The 26,361-nt window shown below is 45.5% G+C and overlaps 1 protein-coding gene across 3 annotated transcripts in view; it reads right to left on the reverse strand.

Annotated features, from left to right (window-relative positions):
* UGDH (UDP-glucose 6-dehydrogenase) overlaps positions 1 to 20,345 on the reverse strand; it is a 45,795-nt gene extending 25,450 nt beyond the window's left edge. The window contains exon 1 of one of the 3 annotated variants that reach the window (XM_038752512.1): positions 20,323 to 20,345. The gene's annotated coding sequence lies outside the window, so the exon portion shown is untranslated. Of the gene's footprint in view, positions 1 to 8,674; positions 8,840 to 20,322 lie in introns of those variants that run through there. The other 2 variants (XM_038752511.1, XM_038752510.1) reach the window with 2 other exon arrangements.
* Positions 20,346 to 26,361: the final 6,016 nt, after the last annotated feature.

The following is a 26,361-nucleotide window of genomic DNA, read 5'->3' on the forward strand; positions in this document are numbered from 1 at the left end:
TGAACACTTATAGCGTGCCGAGCACCGCACTAAGCACTTGGAAGAGTACAATATATTCATTGTGGGCAGGGAATGTGTCCGTTTGTTGTTATAGTGTACTCTCCCAAGCGCTTAGTACTGTGCATTGCACACGGTAAGTGCTCAATAAATACATTTGAAGGATGAATACAACAGAGTTGGAAGACCCGTGGCACAGTGGAAAGAGGCCGGGCTTTGGAGTCCGAGGTCACGGGTTCAAATCCCAGCTCCGCCAATTGTCAGCTGTGTGACTTTGGGGAAGTCACTTCACTTCTCTGGGCCTCAGTTACTTCCTCTGTAAAATGGGGATTAAGACTGTGAGCCCCCCGTGGGACAACCTGATCACCTTGTAACCTCCCCAGCGCTTAGAACAGTGCTTTGCGCATAGTAAGTGCTTAATAAATGCCATCATCATTATTATTATGTTCCCTGCCCACAAGGAGTTTACAGCCTAGACGTGGAGAGAGACATTAAAACAAATAATGGATGTTTGTAAGTGCTGCTGGGATTAATATATACATACATATATATATTCACGTATATATGTATATGTTTGTACATATTTATTACTCTACTTTACTTGTACATATTTATTCTATTTATTTTATTTGGTTCATATGTTTTGTTTTGTTGTCTGTCTCCCCCTTCTAAACTGTGAGCCCGCTGTTGGGTAGGGACCGTCTCTATATGTTGCCAACTTGTACTTCCCAAGCGCTCAGTACAGTGCTCTGCACACAGGAAGTGCTGAATAAATACGATTGAATGAATATCAACTACTTAAAAGGGTACGGATCAAAGTGCAGAGGTGATGCATAAGGGATAAGGAGTGGGTGGGGGGGGAGAAGGGTTAATCAGGGAAGGCTTTTTTGTTTTTTAATGGTGTTTGTTGGAGGAGTTTTAGACTGTGAGCCCACTGTTGGGTAGGGGCTGTCTCTATATGTTGCCAACTTGTACTTCCCACGCATTTAGTACAGTGCTCTGCAAACAGTAAGCGCTCAATAAATACGATTGATGATGATGAGTTTAAGGTTTTTCTAGGTGGGGAGAGTGGGAGCATATCAAGGAGGAAGTTCCAGGACAGAGGGGGGAGGTGAGCAACACGGTGGCAGCAAGAAAGATGAAATCCAGGCCAAGTTCATTCATTCATTCCTTCAATCGTATTTATTGAGCGCTTACTGTGTGCAGAGCACTGGACTCAGAGCTTGGGAAGTACAAGTTGGCAACATATAGAGACGGTCCCCAGTTGGCCTCGGGAGAACAGAGTGAGCAAGCTGGGCTGAAATAGGAGATCAGTGGGATGAGGTAGGAGGGGACCCGAGCTGATTGAAGACTTTACAGCTAATGGTGAGGAGTTTTTGGTGGATGCGGAGGTGGATGGGCAACTACTGGAGATAATAATAATAATAATAATAATGTTGGCATTTGTTAAGCGCTTACTATGTGCAAAGCACTGTTCTAATGTGGACTGAACGTCTTTTTTTGCAAAATTATCTCAGCCGCAGAGAGAAGCGCGGACTAGCGTGTGGAGAGGCGGGAGACAGACTGAGACTGAGCCCCTTCCTTCCTCTCCCCCTCGTCCCCCTCTCCATCCCCCTCATCTTACCTCCTTCCCTTCCCCACAGCACCTGTATATATGTATATATGCTTGTACATATTTATTACTCTATTTATTTATTTATTTTACTTGTACATATCTATTCTATTTATTTTATTTTGTTAGTATGGTTTTGTCCTCTGTCTCCCCCTTTTAGACTGTGAGCCCACTGTTGGGTAGGGACTGTCTCTATATGTTGCCAACGTGTACTTCCCAAGTGCTTAGTACAGTGCTCTGCACACAGTAAGCGCTCAATAAATAGGACATACATTGATTGATTGATTGTTTGATTGACTGAGACCAGGGGGATTTTACTCTGACTTTTCCAAAAGCCACCGCAGAGGGAAGATGGATGGTACTGAGCAGGCAAAAATGGCATTTTTGTATATATGTATATATGTTTGCACATATTTATTACTCTATCTATTTTACTTGTACATATCTATTCTATTTATTTTATTTTGTTAGTATGCTTGGTTTTGTTCTCTGTCTCCCCCTATTAGAATGTGAGCCCACTGTTGGGTAGGGACTGTCTCTATATGTTGCCAACTTGTACTTCCCAAGCGCTTAGTACAGTGCTCTGCACACAGTAAGCGCTCAATAAATACGAGATTGATTGATTGATTGAGACCAGGGGGATTTTACTCTGACTTTTCCAAAAGCCACCGCAGAGGGAAGATGGATGGTACTGAGCAGGCAAAAATGGCATTTTTGGAAAACGAAACCACGCACCGTCTCTTTCTTAGACCTTTCCTATCTTCCTTCCAGTCGCCTCACCTGGATGCCAGCCATGAACATATCTATTCTATTTGATGATGATGATGGCATTTATTAAGCGCTCACTATGTGCAAAGCACTGTTCTAAGCGCTGGGGAGGTTACAAGGTGATCAGGTTGTCCCACGGGGGCTCACAGTCTTAATCCCCATTTTTACAGATGAGGTAACTGAGGCGCAGAGAAGTTAAGTGACTTGCCCCAAGTCACACAGCTGACAAGTAGCGGGGCCGGGATTTGAACCCATGACCTCCGGCTCCAAAGCCCGGGCTCTTTCCACTGAGGCACGCTGCTTCTTCTTCTTCTCTATTTTATTTTGTTAGTATGTTTGGTTTTGTTCTCTGTCTCCCCCTTTTTGACTGTGAGCCCACTGTTGGGTAGGGACCGTCTCTATACGTTGCCAACTTGTACTTCCCACGCGCTCAGTCCAGTGCTCTGCACGTTGTAAGCGCTCAATAAATACGATTGACTGATTGATTAACCTCCATCAATCAGTTGTACATCTTGAGCGCTCACTGTGTGTGTCCATTCATCCAGAGTCGAGTCATTTCTACAGTCCTCTTTAAGGAGCAGAGGGAATTCGGGAAACTCAAAGACCTTCATTGAGATCCGTCAAGGCGCCTACTGTTTATACGGATCAAAACCTTCTTTCTCTAGGTTCGGGTTACCCCTACTGAAAACACCTCAGGTTTTTTTTTTCCTTTTAGGCTAGCAGATGCGGCTCTGTTGGGTTTTCTTACCACAAACACGGAGAGGCCCAGGGAGTTTCCTGAAGCCAGAAAGATGCCGACACAAAGAGGCTCTCAGTACCTGCAGCAAGGGGAAGGAAAAAAGCCCGGGCAGGGGTGATCCGCCACGGGAAAGATCATCACCGGCCAAACCGTTTTGAGCCAGGGTGACGGGTCCTGGATGACACCGAGACGGGATCAAGCGGATTCCAAGAGTCTTCCGAGGTTTTCGTCCTTTTTCTTCTCTAGACAGTAAGCTTGTTGTGGGCAGGGAACGTGCCCACTGATTCTGTTCTGCTCTGCACATAGTACGCCCTCAAATCATCATCATCATCATCAATCGTATTTATTGAGCGCTTACTGTGTGCAGAGCACTGTACTAAGCGCTTGGGAAGTACAAGTTTGCAACATATAGAGACAGTCCCTACCCAACAGTGGGCTCACAGTCTAAAAGGGGGAGACATCATCATCAATTGTATTTATTGAGCGCTTACTATGTGCAGAGCAAGAACAAAACCAAACATACTAACAAAATAGAATAGATATGTACAAGTAAAATAAATAATAAATAGAGTAATAAATATGTACAAACATATATACATATACACAGGTGCTGTGGGGAAGGGAAGGAGATAAGATGGGGGGGATGGAGAGGGGGACGAGGGGGAGAGGAAGGAAGGGGCTCAGTCTGGGAAGGCCTCCTGGAGGAGGTGAGCTCTCAGCAGGGCCTTGAAGGGAGGAAGAGAGCTAGCTTGGCGGATGGGCAGAGGGAGGGCATTCCAGGCCCGGGGGAGGACGTGGGCCGATTTTTTTTTTTTGGTTTATTTGAAGGTTTGGAAGGAAGGTTTAATCAATCAATCAATCAGTCGTATTTATTGAGCGCTTACTGTGTTCAGAGGGCCGGACTAAGCGCTTGGGAAGTCCAAGTTGGCAACGTATAGAGACGGTCCCTACCCAACAGTGGGCTCACAGGCTAGAAGTTTAAGGAAGGGGTGGGGGAAGAAGAGATTATGAAAGCAGTCCAATGAATAACAGGAGAAAGAGGCCCCTTTGAACAGAGGGGAGCTTCTTTCAGCCTGGGGCAACTGTCAATCACTTATAATAATAATCAATCAATCATATTTATTGAGCGCTTACTGTGTGCAGAGCACTGTACTAAGCACTTGGGAAGTCCAAGTTGGCAACATATAGAGATGGTCCCTACCCAACAGTGGGCTCACAGTCTAAAAGGGGGAGACAGAGAACAAAACCAAACACACTAACAAAATAAAATAAATAGAATAGATATGTACAAGTAAAATAGAGTAATAAATATGTACAAACGTATATACATATACACAGGTGCTGTGGGGAAGGGAAGGAGTTAAGGTGGGGGGATGGAGAGGGGGAGGAGGGGGAGAGGAAGGAAGGGGCTCAGTCTGGGAAGGCCTCCTGGAGGAGGTGAGCTCTCAGTAGGGCCTTGAAGGGAGGAAGAGAGCTAGCTTGGTTATTATATAATAATAATAATGATGGCATTTATTAAGTGCTTACTACGTGCAAAGCACTGTTCTAAGCGCTGGGGAGGTTACAATATTTAAATCATATTTACTGAGCGCTTACTGTGTGCAGAGCCCCCCCACCCCGAGACACACACCCTTTGTGTCTCCCCTCACAACACACACAGTGTCTCACCCCCTACTCACACTCACAGTGCCTTGCTCCCCCCAACACAGAGACATTGTGTGTTTCTCATTCCCTCTACACCCGACAGTATGTCTTGTCCCCCTACGCACACCCAATGTTTTGCTCCCTTATACACGCAGTGTCTCGCTCCCCCTAAACTCACACCCACAGTGTCATCTCCCCCCTACACACCTACAGTGTGTGTTGCCCCCCTACAAACACAGTGTGTCTCGTCCCGCGTACATACCCAGTGTGTCTTGGCCCCCTACACACCCACACAATGTTTGTTGCCACACTGAGCCCCCTCCTTTGTCTCCCCCTCGCCTTACCTCCTTCCCCTCCCCACAGCACCTCTATATATGTATATATGTTTGTACGGATTTGTAACTCTATTTTACTTGTACATATTTATTCTATTTATTTTATTTGGTTAATATGTTATGTTTTGTTGTAAGCACTCAATAAATATGACTGAATGAATAGATATATGTATATACGTTTGTACGTATTTATTACTCTATTTTACTTGTACATATTTATTTTATTTTGTGAATATGTTTTGTTGTCCATCTTCCCCTTCTAGACTGTGAGCCCGCTGTCGGGTCGGGGCCGTCTGTATATGCTGCCAACTTGTACTTCCCAAGCGCTTAGTACAGTGCTCCGCACACAGTAAGTGCTCAATAAATACGATTGATTGATTGATTGACCGTCTCTCCATGTTGCCAACTTGTCTTTCCCAAGCGCTTAGTATAGTGCTCTGCACACAGTAAGCCCTCAATGAATATGACTGAATGAATATATATATGCATATATGTTTGTACATATTTATTACTCTATTTTACTTGTACATATTTATTCTATTTATTTTATTTGGTTAATATGTTTTGTTTTGTTGTCCATCTCCCCCTTCTAGACTGTGAGCCCGCTGTCGGGTAGGGGCCGTCTCTATATGTTGCCGACTTGGACTTCCCAAGCGCTTATTATAGTGCTCTGCACACAGTAAGCGCTCAATAAATATGATTGAATGAATGAATATGCATATATGTTTGTACATATTTATTACTCTATTTTACTTGTACATATTTATCCATTTATTTTATTAACATGTTTTGTTCTGTTGTCCGTCTCCCCCTTCTAGACTGCGAGCCCGCTGTTGGGTAGGGACCGTCTCTAGATGTTGCCGACTTGTCCTTCCCAAGTGCTTAGTTCAGTGCTCTGCACACAGTAAGTGCTCAATAAATACGATTGAATGAATGAATGACTATATCAGCATATATGTTTGTACATATTTATTACTCTATTTTACTTGTACATATCCCATTTATTTTATTAATATGTTCTGTTTTGTTGTCCGTCTCCCCCTTCTAGACTGTGAGCCCGCCGTTGGGTAGGGACCGTCTCTATATGTTGCCGACCTGTCCTTCCCAAGCGCTTAGTCCAGTGCTCTGCATGCAGTAAGCGCTCAATAAATACGACTGAATGAAGGAATGAATGAATGTTGCCCTCCCACACACCCACACAGTGTCTCTCGTGCCCCCCTATACACCTACATTGTGTGTCTGGCCACCCCTCCACCTCCACCCAGTGTCTCACCCCCTCCAGACACCCACACAGTGTGTCTCCCACCCCTACACACCCCACCCGCTGTCTTCGCACCCCAAACACTCACACAGGGTGTCTCCCACCCCTACACACACCCCCAAACACCCACACAGTGTGTCTCCCACCCCTACACCCCCCCACCCGCCGTCTCCGCACCCCAAACATTCACACAGGGTGTCTCCCACCCCTACACACACCCCCAAACACCCACACAGTGTCTCCCACCCCTACACACCCCGTGTCTCACCCTCCAAACACCCACACAGTGTGTCTCCCACCCCTACACACCCCCACCCGCTGTCTCCGCACCCCAAACACTCACACAGGGTGTCTCCCACCTCTATACACACCCCTAAACACCCACACAGTGTGTCTCCCACCCCTACACACCCCGTGTCTCACCCTCCAGACACCCACACAGTGCGTCTCCCACCCCTACACCCCCCCACCCGCTGTCTCCGCACCCCAAACACTCACACAGGGTGTCTCCCACCCCTACACACACCCCCAAACACCCACACAGTGTGTCTCCCACCCCTACCCACTGTCTCACCCCCCCAACACCCACCCAGTGTGTCCCACCCCTACACCCCCTCCAAACACCCACCCAGTGTGTCTCCCACCCCTATCAAGGCCCACCCAGTGTGTCCCCCCCCCCCAACAGCCCCAGAGCCCCCCGGTGTGTCCCCCACAACACCCCCAGACCCACAGAGTGTGTCTTCTATCCTTTAGGCACATCCCCCCCCCAGCCCCCCAGTGCTCCCTGGGCCCGTGCCCTGGGGGACACACAAACACACACACACACCCCCCTCATTAATAATAATAATAATGATGGCATGTATTAAGTGCTTACTATGTGCAAAGCACTGTTCTAAATGCCGGGGAGGTTCCAAGGTGATCAGGTTGTCCCACGGGGGGCTCACAGTCTTCATCCCCATTTTACAGATGAGGGAACTAACACCCACACACCCACCCCCCCACACACATTGGGGCTCAGTGGAAAGAGCCCGGGCTTTGGAGTGGGAGCCCGTGGGTTCGAATCCCAGCTCCGCCACGTGTCTGTTGTGTGACCTTGGGCAAGTCACTTCACTTCTCTGGGCCTCAGTTCCCTCCTCTGTCAAATGGAGATGAAGACTGTGAACCACCCCCCGTGGGACAACCTGATCACCTTGTAACCTCCCCGGCGCTTAGAACAGGGCTTGGCACACAGTATAAGCACTTAAATGCCATCATTATTTATTTATTATTTATTACAAACACACCCCCACACAAACACTCACACACCCCCATCCCCCCCACACAAACACACACACACACACACACACACCCGCACACCCCCACACACAAACACCCCCACACACTCACCCCCCACCCCCCCACAAGCAGAGACCCACCCACCCCACACAAACACCCACACCCACCCAGCCACACACACACACACACACACACACACACACTCACACCCCTGACCCCCCCACACACAAACACCCATCCACCCACCCACCCCCACACAAACACCCCCACACACCCAGCCACACACCCCCACCCCCACACAAACACCCCCACACACAAACACTCACACCCCCCCACCCCCTCACACAAACTCACAACCCCCCACCCACCCACCCCCCACAAACACCCACACCCACCCAGCCACCCCCCACACACAAAAACACTCACACCCCCGACCCCCCCACACAAAAACCCATCCACCCACCCACCCCCACACCCCCCCACACAAACACCCCCACACACCCAGCCACCCCCCCAGCCCCCCACAAACACTCAGACACCCCCACCCCCTCACACAAACTCACACCCCCCCACCACCCACCCACCCCCACACAAACACCCACACCCACCCAGCCACCCCCCACACACACAACTCACACCCCCGACCCCCCCCACAAACACACACCCACACACGAACATCCACACCCCCACACAAACACCCCCCCTACACAAACACTCACACACCCCCAAACCCCCCCCACCACCCACACAACCACCCACTCACCCACACACACCCACACACAAGCATCCACACCCACCCAGCCACACATACCCACACACAGACACTCAACCCCCACCCCACCCCCACAAGCACCCACACACAAACACTCACACCCCCCACCCACCCACCAACATCCACACACACCCCCACACACACACCCCTAAACACCCACCCCCACCCAGCCACACATACACCCCCCCAAACAGACACACACACACACACACACACACACACACACACAAACAGCCAGACCCGCAGGTGCCCAGGCCTGGCGGGCACCTACCGGGCATCAGCCGGGGGGTGGTGGTGGTGGTGGGCTGGTCTGGGCTGGGCTCCGTCCTCCCCGGGGCGCGGGAAACGTCAGCTGCTCCCGCTGTTCCCGTTTTTCCCGTTGTTCCCGCTGCTCCCCCGTCCCATTCCCAGCCGCGGTGGGCCGGGCCGCACCGAGGGGGCGCGGCCTGCAGGGGGCGCGGCCCGACCGGGGGGCGCGGTCACCAGAAGCCACGCCCCCCACGCCCCAAGCCCCGCCCACCTCGCCTCCGCCGGCCAATGAGCGCCGGCCAGCTGGCCCCGCGCTCCGGGCCGCCCTCCCCCGCGCAGGCGCAGTCGTCCGGCTGCGTGCGTGGCGCGGCGCGGTGCGGCGCGGCGGCCGGCCGGTAGGGGGCTCCGTGGCGCGAATTGTCCGTTGCCGAGCGCTCAGTACACTGCCCAAATAATGATGCCATTTCCTAAGCGCTTACTATGTGCAAAGCACTGTTTTAAGCGCTGGGGTAGTAATAATAATAACAATGGTTATTTATTAAGCGCTTACTATGTGCAAAGCACTGTTCTAAGCGCTGGGGAGGTTACAATCGATCAGTCAATCTATCTATCAATCGTATTTATTGAGCGCTTACTGTGTGCAGAGCACTGTACTAAGCGCTTGGGGGTAGATACAAGGTGATCAAGTTGTCCCACGGAGGGGGCTCACGGACTTAATCCCCATTTTCTAGATGAGGTAACTGAGGCACAGAGAGCCCACTGTTGGGAAGTACAAATTGGCAACATCTAGAGATGGTCCCTACCCAACAGTGGGCTCACAGTCTAGAAGGGGGAGACAGAGAACAAAACAAAACATACTAACAAAATAAAATAAATACAATAGATATGCACAAGTAAAATAAATAGAGTAATAAATATGTATAAACACATATACATATATATATATAGGTGCTGTGGGGAAGGGAAGGAGGTAAGATGAGGGGGATGGAGAGGGGGACGAGGGGGAGAGGAAGGAAGGGGCTCAGTCTGGGAAGGCCTCCTGGAAGAGGTGAGCTCTCAGTAGGGCCTCAGTCTGGGAAGGCCTCCTGGAAGAGGTGAGCTCTCAGTAGGGCCTTGAAGGGAGGAAGAGAGCTAGTTTGGCGGTTACAATCAATCAATCAATCGTATTTATTGAGCGCTCACTGTGTGCAGAGCACTGCACCAAGCGCTTGGGGGTAGATACAAGGTGATCAAGTTGTCCCACGGAGGGGGGCTCACGGACTTAATCCCCATTTTCCAGATGAGGTAACTGAGGCACAGAGAGCCCACTGTTGGGTAGGGACCGTCTCTATATGTTGCCAACTTGTACTGCCCAAGTGCTTGGTACAGCGCTCTGCACACATAAGCGCTCAATAAATACGATTGAATGAATGAATGAACATATAGAGACGGTCCCTACCCAACAGCAGGGTCAGTCTACACTGCACTAATAATGATGCCACTTCTTAAGCGCCTACTATGTGCAACGCACTGTTCTAAGCGCTGGGGAGTTTACAAGGTAATCAGGTTGTCCCACGGGGGGCTCACAGTTTTAATCCCCATTTTACAGATAATAATAAATGATAATAAAATAATAATGGCATTTATTAAGCGCTTACTACGTGCAAAGCACCGTTCTAAGCGCTGGGGAGTTTACAAGGTGATCAGGTTGTCCCACGGGGGGCTCACAGTTTTAATCCCCATTTTACGGATAATAATAAATAATAATAAAATAATAATGGCATTTATTAAGCGCTTACTACGTGCAAAGCAACGTTCTCAGCGCTGGGGAGTTTACAATGTGATCAGGTTGTCCCATGGGGGACTCACAGTTTTAATCCCCATTTTACAGATGAGATGACTGAGGCCCATAGAATAATAATAATGATGATGGTATTTGTTAAGCGCTTACTATGTGCAAAGCGCTGTTCTAAGCACTGGGGGGGATACAAGGTGATCAGGTTGTCCCATGGGGGGCTCACAGTCTTAATCCCCGTTTTACAGATGGCGTAACTGAGGCACGGAGAAGTTAAGTGACTTGCCCAGTCACACAGCTGACATTTGGCAGAGCTGGGATTTGAACCCATGACCTCTGACTCCAAAGCCTGTGCTCTTTCCACTGAGCCACGCTGCTTCACAATGGCATTTATTAAGCGCTTACTATGCGCAAAGCACTGTACTAAGCGCTGGGGAGGTTACAAGGTGATCAGGTTGTCCCACAGGGGGCTCAAGGTCTTAACCCCCATTTTACAGATGAGGAAACTGAGGCCCAGAGAAGTGAAGTTTTGTTTTGTTGTCCGTCTCCCCCTTCTAGACTGTGAGCCCACTGTTGGGTAGGGACCGTCTCTATATGTTGCCAACTTGGACTTCCCAAGCGCTTAGTACAGTGCTCTGCACACAGTAAATGCTCAATAAATACGATTGAATGAATGAATGAATGAATGACTATGTGGGTTGAATGAGAGATAGGGTTCAAGGATAATTTAGATGAGACACAGTCTCTGTCCCTCTCCTCCTTCCCCTCCCCACAGCACTTGTATATATATATATATATATATATATATATATATATATATTTGTACAGATTTATTACTCTATTTTACTTGTACATACTTGCTACTCTATTTATTTTGTTAATGAGGTGCATATAGCTTTTATTCTATTTGTTCTGACGATTTTGACACCTGCCTCCATGTTTTGTTTTATTGTCTGTCTCCCCCTTTTAGACTGTGAGCCCACTGTTGGGTAGGGACCGTCTCTATATGTTGCCAACTTGTACTTCCCAAGCGCTTAGTACAGTGCTCTGCACACAGTAAGCGCTCAATAAATACGATTGAATGAATGAATGACTATGTGGGTTGAATGAGAGATAGGATTCAAGGATAATTTAGATGAGACACAGTCTCTGTCCCTCTCCTCCTTCCCCTCCCCACAGCACTTGTATATATATATATTTGTACAGATTTATTACTCTATTTTTCTTGTACATATTTGCTACTCTATTTATTTTGCTAATGATGTGCCCATAGCTTTTATTCTACTTGTTCTGACGATTTTGACACCCGCCTCCATGTTTTGTTTTATTGTCTGTCTCCCCGTTCTAGACTGTGAGCCCGCTGTTGGGTAGGGACCATCTCTATATGTTGCCGACTTGGACTTCCCAAGTGCTTAGTACAGTGCTCTGCACACAGGAAGCGCTCAATAAATACGACTGAATGAATGAATGAAGGATGACGCCAAGGGGTACAGTGATCCACACTCATCAGACATCAGGTCAGCAGGGGAACGGGCGGCAGAGCATTCAAAATGAGCTGTCTTCATCATCATCATCAATCGTATTTATTGAGCGCTTGCTGTGTGCAGAGCACTGTACTAAGCGCTTGGGAAGTACAAGTTGGCAACATACAGAGACAGTCCCTACCCAGCAGTGGGGTCACGGTCTAAAAGGGGGAGACAGAGAACAAAACCAAACATACTAACAAAATAAAATAAATAGAATAGATATGTACAAGTAAAATAAATAAAAAAATAAATAGAGTAATAAATATGTACAAACATATATACAGGTGCTGTGGGGAAGGGAAGGAGGTAAGATGGGAGGGATGGAGAGGGGGACGAGGGGGAGAGGAAGGAAGGCTGAGTGCCAAAGGGAGGTGTCAGATTGGGGGGGAAGATTAATTTCGGGTGTCTAGCAAGAAAAGAGCCATATGAGACATTAAGTAAGGCAGGCAGGAAGATGACGCAGGATGAGAAATAGAGAGACATCGCAGGGAGTCGTGTTTGCCGTCTTCGCTATGGTCATTCCGGCCCTGCCCTTGGTTACTTCATCCTGGAAAACTCCTCTCTGACTAACTCCTCTCTGACTTTTTCTTTCCCCCAGCACTCCACAGGACAGGGCATCCTCACTCCACCCCACCGCCATGGCTTCATTCAGGAAACAGTAATGTTTTCTAGACGTGTTGCTGGGAAAAATGAGTCCCATTTCTTTAAAGAGTGATTTTCCAGACCAGAGGTCCCGTTACCTCTTAATGCTGGGCAAACCACCTCGAGGGATGTGCAAATGGAACGCGGTAACGGCTGGGAAAGTGATGTGGGAAACTAAAATACGTACTTAAGGAGTTAGAATTATCACAATAAGCGCTCAATAAATACAATTGATTGATTATTCTCAAACTATAGTTCTTCTGGACTAAATCACTCTTAGCTCCTTACTCTCATGGGAAACTAAAATACATACTTAAGGAGTTAGAATTATCACAATAAGCGCTCAATAAATACAATTGATTGATTATTCTCAAACTATAGTTCTTCTGGACTAAATCACTCTTAGCTCCTTACTCTCGTGGGAAACTAAAATACATACTTAAGGAGTTAGAATTATCACAATAAGCGCTCAATAAATACAACTGATTGATTGATTATTCTCAAACTATAGTTCTTCTGAACTAAATCGCTCTTAGCTCCTTACTCTCATGGGAAACTAAAATACATACTTAAGGAGTTAGAATTATCACAATAAGCGCTCAATAAATACAACTGATTATTCTCAAACTATAGTTCTGGACTAAATCACTCAGCTCCTTACTCTCGTGGGACACTAAAATACACACTTAAGGAGTTAGAATTATCACAATAAGTGCTCAATAAATACAATTCATTGATTGATTATTCTCAAACTATAGCTCTTCTGGACTAAATCGCTCTTAGCTCCTTACTCTCGTGGGAAACTAAAATACATACTTAAGGAGTTAGAATTATCACAATAAGTGCTCGATAAATACAATTGATTGATTGATTATTCTCAAACTATAGTTCTTCTGGACTAAATCGCTCTTAGCTCCTTACTCTCGTGGGAAACTAAAATACATACTTAAGGAGTTAGAATTATCACAATAAGCGCTCAATAAATACAATTGATTGATTGATTATTCTCAAACTATAGTTCTTCTGGACTAAATCGCTCTTAGCTCCTTACTCTCGTGGGAAACTAAAATACATACTTAAGGAGTTAGAATTATCACAATAAGCGCTCAATAAATACAACTGATTGATTGATTATTCTCAAACTGTAGTTCTTCTGAACTAAATCGCTCTTAGCTCCTTACTCTCATGAGAAACTAAAATACATACTTAAGGAGTTAGAATTATCACAATAAGCGCTCAATAAATACAATTGATTGATTATTGTCAAACTATAGTTCTTCTGGACTAAATCGCTCTTAGCTCCTTACTCTCGTGGGAAACTAAAATACATACTTAAGGAGTTAGAATTATCACAATAAGTGCTCAATAAATACAATTGATTGATTGATTATTCTCAAACTGTAGTTCTTCTGGACTAAATCGCTCTTAGCTCCTGACTCTCGTGGGAAACTAAAATACATACTTAAGGAGTTAGAATTATCACAATAAGCGCTCAATAAATACAATTGATTGATTATTCTTCTGGACTAAATCGCTCTTAGCTCCTTACTCTCGTGGGAAACTAAAATACACACTTAAGGAGTTAGAATTATCACAATAAGCGCTCAATAAATACAATTGATTGATTATTCTTCTGGACTAAACCGCTCTTAGCTCCTTACTCTTGTGGGAAACTAAAATACATACTTAAGGAGTTAGAATTATCACAATAAGTGCTCAATAAATACAATTGATTGATTATTCTTCTGGACTAAATCACTCTTAGCTCCTTACTCTCATGGGAAACTAAAATACATACTTAAGGAGTTAGAATTATCACAATAAGCGCTCAATAAATACAATTGATTGATTATTCTCAAACTATAGTTCTTCTGAACTAAATCGCTCTTAGCTCCTTACTCTCATGGGAAACTAAAATACATACTTAAGGAGTTAGAATTATCACAATAAGCGCTCAATAAATACAATTGATTATTCTCAAACTATAGTTCTGGACTAAATCACTCTTAGCTCCTTACTCTCATGGGACACTAAAATACATACTTAAGGAGTTAGAATTATCACAATAAGCGCTCAATAAATACAATTGATTGATTGATTATTCTCAAACTATAGTTCTTCTGGACTAAATCGCTCTTAGCTCCTTACTATCGTGGGAAACTAAAATACATACTTAAGGAGTTAGAGTTATCACAATAAGCGCTCAATAAATACAATTGATTGATTATTCTCAAACTATAGTTCTTCTGGACTAAATCGCTCTTAGCTCCTTACTCTCGTGGGAAACTAAAATACATACTTTAAGGAGTTAGAATTATCACAATAAGCGCTCAATAAATACAATTGATTGATTATTCTCAAACTATAGCTCTTCTGGACTAAATCACTCTTAGCTCCTTACTCTCGTGGGCAACTAAAATACATACTTAAGGAGTTAGAATTATCACAATAAGCGCTCAATAAATACAATTGATTAATTGATTATTCTCCAACTATAGTTCTTCTGGACTAAATTGCTCTTAGCTCCTTACTCTCGTCACCAATTCTGAACAACTTTAAAAGAAATTTTACTTTCAGCTCAGCTTTTGCGGTGGATTTGCCCAGTCTCTGGAGCTGTAGCGTATCGTGTTTCTTCCAAAGGTTGGAACTGGTCCAGGAAGGAAAATACAAGGAGAAAACTGCCTATGTGTGAGGCTGCTGAATTTCCCACAGCATATCAGATGCCACAATCTGGGATTACGGCAGACTTCGGCCACAGCTGTGTGGACCAATACCTATAACAATCAATATCACCAAGGCCCTAGTGACAGTGGGCTAGAGAACAAGCCAAACGACTGCCAGAGGCCGTACGGCCTCTTTGGCATATTGATCAATCGGTGGTATTTATTTATTCATATTAACGTCTGTCTCCCCCTCTAGACTGCAAGCTGGTTGTGGGCAGGGAATGTGTCTGTTATTGTTAAATTTTACTCTCCTAAGTGCTTAATACAGTGTTTTGCACACAATAAGTGCTCAATGAATGAATGAATTAATTAATTGATTGATTTATTGTGAGCTGAGCACGTACCTAAGCACTTGGAAGAGTAGGTAGACATGACTCCTGCCCACAGTGAGCTCCGCTAGCAGAACTGACCATTTTTTTTCTTTAATGATATTTGTTAAGGGCGTATTATGTGCCAGACCCAAGCGCTTAGTACAGTGCTCTGCACACAGTAAGCGCTCAATAAATACAGCTGAATGAATGCTTTGGAGTCAGTGGTCATGGGTTCAAATCCCGGCTCCGCCAATTGCCAGCTGTGTGACTTGAGGCAAGTCGCTTCACTTCTCTGGGCCTAGTTACCTCATCTGGAAAATGGGGATGAAGACCGTGAGTCCCCCGTGGGACAACCTGATCACCTTGTAACCTCCCCAGCGCTTAGAACAGTGCTTTGCACACAGTAAGCGCTTAATAAATGCTATCATTATTATTATTACTAAGTGCTGGGGTAGATGCAAGCTAATCAAATTGGCTCCAGTCCATGTCCCACATAGGGCTCGTAATATTAATCCCCATTTTACAACTGAGGCAACTGGGGCACATGAGGTAACTGGGGAGTGGCCCAGCGGATACAGCACTGGCCTCGGAGTCACAAGGACTTGAGTTTCCATCCCAGCTCTGCCAACTGTCTGATGTGTGACCTTGGTCAAGTCACTTAACTTCTCCACGCCTCAGTTACCTCATCTGCAAAATGGGGATTAAGACTGCAAATCCCATGTAGGACAGGGAATGGGCCCAACCTGATTAGCTTGTATCTATGCTAGTGCTTAGTAGAACGCCAGGCATGTAGTAAGCGATGAACAGAAGCTTGGCTTGGTGGAAAGAGCCCGGGTTTAGGTGGTGGGTTCTAATCCTGACTCCGCCACTTGTTAGCTGTGTGACTTTGGGCAGGTCACTTCACTTCTCTGGGCCTCAGTTACCTCACCTGGAAAATGGGGGTGAAGACTGTGAGCCCCACGTGGGACAACCTGATCACCTTGTATCCCCCCCAGCGCTTCGAACAGTGCTTTGCACATAGTAAACGCTTAACAAATGCCATCACTATTATTATTATTAACAAATACATTATTTTAAAAAAGTCCTGCTGGTTTAAAAGCCTACTTACCCTAGTTGTGGTTGCTTCAACATGCTAGCCCCTCTTTCCTGAGTGGTAGCCAAAAATGACTGATGAATGAGATGCCCCCTCCCTCCCAACATTGTGCACTAGCCCTTTGGCACCAAATCAATCAATCCTATTTCTTGAGCGCTTACCACAGCACTGTACTAATCGCTTCGGAGAGTACAACAGAATACGCAGACATGTTTCCTATCCATAATGAGCACCAAATTAATAGGAACCTAAATGGGCACCTGAAGGGTCTTTGTGAGCAGCTTATCTTCTCCAGCCGTGCCTTTGAGGTGGAAACCACAGCTCCTTTTCAGGAAGATGCACCTTAGCTATATGCTTACCCCTAATCCATGAAGGAGGCAGTGTGGTCTAGTAGAAAGAGCTAGAGTCTGGGAGTCAGAAGGCCTGGGTTCTAGTTCTACCCCTGGCCTGAAGTATCGCCTTCGGAGAATCAATAAAATACAGGCTCTTAGGTTAGGTCACCCCTTGTGTACCATAAAAATGAGACAGGGACTATGCCCCACCTGATTATTTTATGCTTAGCAAAGTGCTTTGGCCAGTAATAAGAGTGTACTGAATGCCCAAGCATTATTATTAACTCTGAGTACGAGGCAGAAAGGGAAATAAGTTCCAAAGGGGAATATTTCCCAAGTGGAGCATCATTGACATTAGGCCAGTCTGTGTTGTTGCATTTCATTGAAGCCCATCCCCAAATCAAAGGGTCATTACCCCCAAATGTTCAGTGTATTCTTCTGGTAAGAGATGAGACCCAGCTTTGCTATAAACAAAAGTTTTCACTCCACATTTTATTTTAAATGGTATTTGTTATGCACTTACTCTGTGCCAGGCCCTGTATTAAGCACTGGGGTGGATAGGTTGGACGCAGTCCGCGTCCCAGGTGGGGCTCACAGTCTTAATCCCCATTTTATAGAAGAGGTAACTGAGGCACACTGAAGTGACCTCCCCAAGGTCACACAGCAGACAAGTGGCAGAGCAGGGATTAGAAACCTGGGTGCTCTGATTCCTAGGCCCGTGCTCTATCCTCTAGGCCACACTGCTTCTCTATGATAATGACGAGGAGAATATTTGGGAGAGGCAAATTTTTCCCTGCCTCAGGGTAGCCTGAACCCAACCCTGACCCTGTTACTTGCTTTGTGGGAATGTGTCAGAATGGTGAGTTTTTCTGAACACACCGATTTTGCAAGAAGTCCTTTGTGTATACACTGCGGCTCTTTGGGAAGCTCCTCCTTCTCTCCAAGCTATGGGCAACACCCCAAAGTACTGCGGACCGTCAATCATGATTTGCTCTGTGCAAAGAATTGTGCCTTAAGACATGCAAAGTGGTAGTAACTCCTTTGTGGAGTCAGCCCGGCCCTTTGGACTGCCAACGCATCTGAAGAAACTGGATGTATCAGCCTGTACCAGGGGAATCTTAAACGCAGTAAGAAAAGCATCATTGGCCAAGCAGAAATAGACTGCCGCAGTTCAGTTTCCCGTACGACACTGCAGCAATAACAAATAAGTAGAAAACTAAATGAAGAAGGCCAGGCTATTTGCGGGAAGGCCGCGGCCTAGTATACACCTATATACATATAGTATACATACACCTAGTATACATATATACACCTGTATTATTATTATTAACTCCCTCTGAGTAGGAGGCAGAAAGGGAAATGTATATATGTTTGTACATATTTATTATTTGTGCATTTATTTATTTATCAATTATTTATTTATTTATTATTTCATCATCTACTTATTATTTATTTATTTATTATTTGTATATATTTATTACTCTATTTATTTTCATTCATTCATTTATTTTATTATTTATTTATTTATTATTTGTGCGTATTTATTACTCTATTTATTTATTTTACTTGTCCATATCTATTCTATTTATTTTCTTTTGTTAGTATGTTTGGTTTTGTTCTCCATCTCCCCCTTTTAGACTGTGAGCCCACTGTTGGGTAGGGACCGTCTCCATATGTGGCCAACTTGGACTCCCCGAGCGCTTAGCACAGTGCTCTGCACACAGTAAGCGCTCAATAAATACGATCGATTGATCGATTGATAGTAGATGGAGCACGGGCCTGGGCCTCGGAAGGACCTGGGTTCTAATCCCGGCTCCGCCACTTGCCAGCTGGGTGACCCAAGTCATTTCAGGTCTCTGTGCCTCAGTCACCGTGTCTGTAAAATGGGGATTAAGACTGAGTTCCACGCGGGACAGGAACTGTGCCCAACCTGATTGGCTTGTTTCTCCCCCAGTACTTAGTTCAGTGTGTGGTTCATAGTAAGCGCTTAATAAATACTATTAAAGAAAAGCTTGGGCATCAGACTGGGGGAATGTAACACCGCTGTCTGGATCGCCCAGCCCCACCGCCTGACTCTGTGTAGGACTCCTCCAGCTTCATTTATGAGCCAAACTTCACAACGGGTGCCAAGGAAGACTCACACACACAACAGAGTTGTACTGTCCTTTTCTTAGCCCTGAAGCTGCGTGCTTCTCAGTACAGTTTCACCAGATGGGCCATTTGACGGGTGATGGAAGAAACAATTGAAATACCGAGGAGAGCCAAGCTTCAGACAATGGGACAATGGGGCAACGAGTCTACCAACTCTGTTGGCATTGTACTCTCCCAGGCGCTTAGTACAGCGCTCTGCACAAGGTAATCTAGACTGTAAACTCACTGTGGGCAGGGAAATGTGTTGCACTGTTGTGTTGTACTCTCCAAACTGCTTAGCATGTAAAATGGGGATTAAGACTGTGAGCCCCCCGTGGGACAACCTGATCACCTTGTAACCTCCCCAGCGCTCAGAACATCATCATCAATCGTTTTTATTGAGCGCTTACTATGTGCAGAGCAGTGTACTAAGCGCTTGGGAAGTACAAATTGGCAACATATAGAGACGGTCCCTACCCAACAGTGGGCTCACAGTCTAAAAGGGGGAGACAGAGAACAAAACCAAACATACTAACAAAATAAAATAAAATAACAAAATAAAATAAATAGAACAGTGCTTTGCACATAGCAAGCGCTTAATAAATGCCATTATTATTATTATAGTATAGTGCCCTGCACACAGTAAGCACTCAATAAGCATGAATAAGTGCTCAATAAATATCAATGATGGATCACAGATGAAAATGGGGAGACAACTACCAGATAGCCCAACACGGCTCATTATGGGCAAGGAACGTGTCTGTTAATTCTGCTGTATTATACTTTCCCAAGTGCTTAATACGGTGCTTTACACATAATAATAACGATGGTATTTGTTAAGCGCTTCCTATGTGCCAAGCACCGTTCTAAGCGCTGAGGGAGATGCAAGTTAATCAGGTTGTCCCCCATGGGGCTCACAGTCTTACTCTCCATCTGACAGATGAGGTAACTGAGGCCCAGAGAAGTTAAGTGACTTGCCCAAAGTCACACAGCAGACAAGTGGGGGAGGCGGGGTTCGAACCCACGACCTCTGACTCCCAACCCCGTGCTCTTTCCACCGAGCCCCGCTGCTTCTCGCACAGTAAGTGCTCAATAAACACAATTGATTAGTTCAGACACGGGCCCTTTCAACTACTCACGGTCAGAGGTAAACGCCACCAATAACGAAGCCTTCTAGGCGGAAACCTTTGGTTCCTTATAACTTCCTTTCCTGGTTCTTCAGCGTCGTCCCATCGCTCCCGTTCCGTCTGGCTGCCATTCCTTGGGAAAAGGGAGAACCATTATGGGATACACTAGTTCGGCCCCTCCACTTAGGAGATTACAGCTCTGTTAGAGCAGAGGAGGTGGAATTGCCGTTCAATAGCATTTACTGTAAACTCCTTACGGGCAGGGAGAGTGGCAAATTCTTTTGCTCTCTCCCAAGCGCTTAGTACAGTGCTCTGCCCATAGTAAGTGCTCAATAAAAACCACTGATTGATTTAATAGTATTTATTGAGGGCCTACTTGGGGCAGAGCAATGTACTACTACTTGGGAAAGCGCTCTGGAGTTAGAAGACGTGACATCTGCCCCCAAGGAGCTGGCAAGTCTTGAGGGAGAGATGGACACAAAATAAATCACAATAGTACAGTGCTAAGCGCTTAGTACAGTGCTCTGCACACACTAAGCGCTCAATAAATACGACTGATGATGATAGGAAGAAGGGATTATAAAGTTGGGATGAGTAGATCTTAAACTGGAGAGGTTGCAAGCCAATACGTTTAGACTGTGAGCCCACTGTTGGGTAGGGACCGTCTCTCTATGTTGCCAATTTGTACTTCCCAAGCGCTTAGTACAGTGCTCTGCACATAGTAAGCGCTCAATAAATATGACTGATGATGATAGGAAGAAGGGATTATAAAGTTGGGATGAGTAGATCTTAAACTGGAGAGGTTGCAAGCCAATACGTTTAGACTGTGAGCCCACCGTTGGGTAGGGACCGTCTCTCTATGTTGCCAATTTGTACTTCCCAAGCGCTTAGTACAGTGCTCTGCACATAGTAAGCGCTCAATAAATACGATTGATGATGAATACGTTCAGAAATACAACAGGTAAAGCAGCGTGGCCTAATGAAAAGAGCCTGCGCCTGGGGCTCAGAGGACCTGAGTTCTAATCCCTGCCCTTCCACTTGTCTGCTGTGCGACCTAGGGCAAGTCTCTTAACTTCTCCTGGCCTCAGTTACCACATCTGTAAAATGAAGATTAAATCCTACTCCATCCTACATATAGGACAGTGACTGTGTCCAACCTCCACCTTCCCGGTGCTCAGAACAGTCCTGGCACATAGTAAGTGCTTAACAAGTATTATTATTATTATTATTATTAGGTGCTTTTAAGTGCATAGGTGCAGAAGGGGTCGTTGGGAGACTATAATCTGGGAAGGACGAAAAATTAATCGAGGAAGTCTCCCAGTGGAAGTGTCATTTCAAATGGGGAGGTCTGGGAAAGGCGAGGGAGTTCCAAGCAGGAAGGACATCAGCAGGGAGGCGGAGATGAGGAAGATGAGGATGAGGTCCAGTGAGCAGGTTGGGAGGAACGGAGAAAAGCGCTTAGAACAGTGCTTTGCATATAGTTAAGTACTTAATAAATGCCATTAAAAAAAAAAAAGAGTAGACAGCTGGAGAGAAAAGAAGAGTGTAAACTCGAGGGGCAATTATTACTCAATCATCTTACACCATGAGCCGTAGGTGGGACAGGGGTTGGGGCTTATGATAATAATAATCATGATGGCATTTGTTAAGCGCTTACTATGTGCAAGGCACTGCTCTAAGCGCTGGATCCGATTACCTTGTATCTGCCCTGGCACTTAAAACTGTTACTGACACATAGTAAACATTTAAGGAGAATAAGAAGCCGCGAGGCCTAGGGGAAAGAACACAGACCTGGGTGTCAGATGACCTGGGTTCCAATCCTCACTCCTCCACTTATCTGCCGTGTGACCTTGCACAAGACGCTTCACTTCTCTGTGCCTGTTTACCTCGTCTGTAAAATGGTGATTAAAACTATGAGCCTCATGTAAAACACACGCTGTTTCCAACCTGATTATCTTCCATCTACCCCAGCACTTAGTACAGTGCCCGGCACGTGGTAAGCGCTTAAGTAGCGTGGCTCAGTGGGAAGAGCACAGGCTTTGGAGTCAGAGGTCAGGGGTTCAAATCCCAGCGCCGACAATTGTCAGCTGTGTGACTTTGGGCAAGTCACTTCTCTGTGCCTCGGTTACCTCATCTGTAAAATGAGAATTAAGACTGTGAGCCCCCTGTGGGACAACCTGATCACCTTGTAACCTCCCTAGCGCTTAGAGCACTGCTTTGCACATAGTAGGCGCTTAATAAATGCCATTATTATTATTATTAAGTACCATTAAAAAATCATCATTATTATTGCCCCTATACCCTGCAAGGATGTGGCAGAGCAGAATTTCCTGACAGTGACTAATAATAATAATGATGATGATGATGATGGCATCTGTTAAGAGCTTACTATGTGCCAAGCACTGTTCTAAGCACTGGGGTAGGTACTACTACTACTACTATTACTAATAATAATGATGGCATTTGTTAAGCGCTTACTATGTGCAAAGCACTGTTCTAAGCGCTGGGGAGGTTACAAGGTGATCAGGTTGTCCCACAGGGGGCTCACAGTCTTAATCCCCATTTTACAGATGAGGTAACTGAGGCACAGAGTAGTTAAGTAACTTGCCCAAAGTCACACACCTGACCAGTGGCGGAGCTGGGATTTGAACCCATGACCTCTGACTCCAAAGCCCGGGCTCTTCCCACTGAGCCACGCTGCTTCTCTACTAGTTAATCAGGTTGTCCCACGTGGGGCTCAAAGTCTTAATCCCCATTTTACAGATGAGGGAACTGAGGCACAGAGGAGTCAAGTGACTTGCCCAAGGTCATACAGCTGATCAGTGGCAGAGCGGGGATTAGAACCCACGACCTCTGACTCCCAAGCCCGGGCTCTTTCCACTAAGCCATGCTATTTCTCATAAATATATATATATATATATATATATATATATATACATACACACACACGCACATACTATATACAGATATATAGTATAGAGTATAGTATAGAGTATAGTATATATAGTATATACATACACATATATACACACGTATATACTTATACATATATAGTATGTATAGCATATAGTATATATAGTATAGTGTATAGTATATATATACTATATGCATGTACTATATATACTATAGTGTATATATATACTATATGTACATACATACTATAGTGTATAGTGTAAATATATACACTATAGTATAGTATATAGTATAGTATATAGTATATATATACTATATGCATATACTATATATACTATAGTGTATATATATACTATATGTATATACTATACATGTAGTATATATATACTATATGTATATACTATACGTGTGTGTGTGTGTGTGTGTGTGTGTAGTATATATACAGTATATATCTATGTGCAGTCCCATCTGGTGCCAACAAAACCTAGTAACTTGAAGGTTGAGTTTTTCCTATTCTAAGTTACCTAACGGTCCCTCTCAAATAAAAGAAAAAAAATCACAGAAATTCTCTTTCACCCTGGGTCAACTCATGCAGTTTTCTGTGAAGTTAAAAGTCCAAGTTTATGGGGTAACCATTAACCTGAGAAACAACATGGCATAGAAGAGTACCGGCCTGGGAGCCGGAAGGTCTTGGGTTCTAACTCCGGCTCCGCCACCTGTCTGCTGTGTGACCTTGGGAAAGCCACTTCACTTCTCTGGGCCTCAGTTACCTCATCTGTAAGACGGTGAGCTCACAGTCTAGAGGAGGGGAGACAGACATTCATTCATTCGTTCATTCAATCGTATTTATTGAGCGCTTACTGTGTGCAGAGCACTGGACGAAGCGCTTGGGAAGTCCAAGTTAGCAACATACCAATCAATACAAATGAATAAAATTACAAATGTATAGATAAGGGCTGCGGGGCTGGGGGAGAGCAAAGGGGACGAATCAGGGTGAGGCGGAAGGGATTGGGAGATGAGGAAAAGTGGGGTTTAAGTGACTCAGCTTAGATTAGATTAGAGAAGCAGCGTGGCTCAGTGGAAAGAGCCCGGGCTTGGGGGGTCAGTGGTCATGGGTTCGAATCCCGACTCCGCAACCTGTCTGCTGTGTGACCTTGGGCAAGTCACTTGACTTCTCTGAGCCTCAGTTCCCTCATCTGTAAAATGGGGATGAAGACTGTGAACCCTGCGTGGGCCAACCTGATCATCTTGTATCCCCCCCCAGCGCTTAGAACAGTGCTTTGCACATAGTAAGCGCTTAACAAATGCCATCATTATTATTATAATTATTAATACTGACAGCCCATGTGGGACAGGGACTGTGTCCAACCTGAATACCTGTATTTACCGCAGCGCTCACAACAGTGCCTGGCACAGAGTAAGCGCTTAACAAATACCATTATTATTAGAACAGTGCTTTACACATAGTAAGTGCGGCAGAGAAGCAGCGTGGCTCAGTGGAAAGAGCACGGGCTTGGGAGTCAGAGGTCATGGGTTCAAATCCCAGCTCTGCCGCTTGCCAGCTGTGTGACGTTGGGCAAGTCACTTCACTTCTCTGGGCCTCAGTTACCTCATCTGGAAAATGGGGATTAAGATTGTGAGCCCCACATGGGACAACCTGATCACTTTGTATCCTCCCCAGGGCTTAGAACAGTGCTTCGCACATAGTATGTGCTTAACAAATACCAAAATTATCATTCTTAGAGAAGCAGCGTGGCTCAGTGGAAAGAGCCCGGGCTTTGGAGTCAGAGGTCATAGGTTCGAATCCCAGCTCCACCACATGTCTGCTGTGTGACCTGGGGCAAGTCACTTAACTTCTCTGAGCCTCAGTTCCCTCATCTGTAAAATGGGGATTGAGACTGTGAGCCCCACGTGGGACAGCCTGATCACCTTGTATCTCCCCAGCGCTTAGAACAGTGCTTTGCACATAGTAAGTGCTTAACAAATGCCATTATTATTATTATTAACAAATGCCATCATTTATTATTATTATTATTATTGTTAACTTTACCTCAGCAGGTTGCAAAGCAGCAAGAAGCTCGTGTTCTGGTACATATGGAAGTGGCTGGAGAGAGTTTTGAATTCACGTAAAGAAGAACCTATTTTACAGAAGGTTTTACAGAACGTATTTTACCTATTTTACCAGTCTTTAGCACTAGGATTAGCTGTTAAGAACCACAAGGCCCCCAGCAAAATTCAAGTCAGTATATGTTGTGCTTTGTCTTCCCCCAGGGCAGGAAAAAGCAAATGACAGTCAGGACTGTTCGTTTTCTTTCCTGACATTCCGCCTGATTTACTACAGGACAGAGCTTTGTTGTTTTTTTTAGCTCACTGCCTCTGTCCGATGGATTACTTTCCTCCTCCCTGCCACTTCTATCTCCAGGCTTAGAATAAGATTTCAGTTCTTCTGCAACCCCCAGACTGGCACATCTCCCTCGAAATCCTATTCATTTCACCTCTGCTTCCAATCCCACGGAGGCGTTTCCAGAGCAAGGCTTTATACGGGAGCAGCCGTGAAAGGTGAGTTTTCTTCCCTGGTTGCCAAGGCTCTGATTTAGTACAATGGGATCGGATTGATGTGAACATTTTATTTTTCTCGCATCCTTCTTTCGGAAAGCAACTCTCTCTTGATCGGCTTGGACCCCCAGGAAAGTTTTCTACCGAGAGAAATTCGTTTTCAGTCGAGGAATTTGGACCGTGGGTGTCCGTCCTGGGAAAGATGGCTGTCCCGCCGTTCAAGCGTCGGTATGATAATTAATAATCATCATGGTATATGTTTAACGCTTACTATGTGCCGGGCACTCTGCTAAGCACTGGGGTGGATACAGGCAAATCGGGTTGGACACAGTCCCTTGTCCCACATGGGGCTCCCAGTCTTAATTCCCAGTTTACAGATGAGGTAACTGAGGCCTAGAGACCAGAAGTGACTTGCCCAAGGTCACACAGTAGACAAATGGTGGTGCCAGGATTAGAACCCACGTCCTTCTGACTCCTGGGCTCTATCCACTGTAGCACGCTGCTTCTGTAAGAGATCAGACCCAAAATTTCCAACCTATTAGCTCTGCTCATCTCACTGTCCGCAGGGACCTCAGCGAAAGG

Source organism: Tachyglossus aculeatus, chromosome 10 (genome assembly GCF_015852505.1).
Source record: "Tachyglossus aculeatus isolate mTacAcu1 chromosome 10, mTacAcu1.pri, whole genome shotgun sequence".
NCBI classification, from domain to species: Eukaryota; Metazoa; Chordata; class Mammalia; order Monotremata; family Tachyglossidae; genus Tachyglossus; species Tachyglossus aculeatus.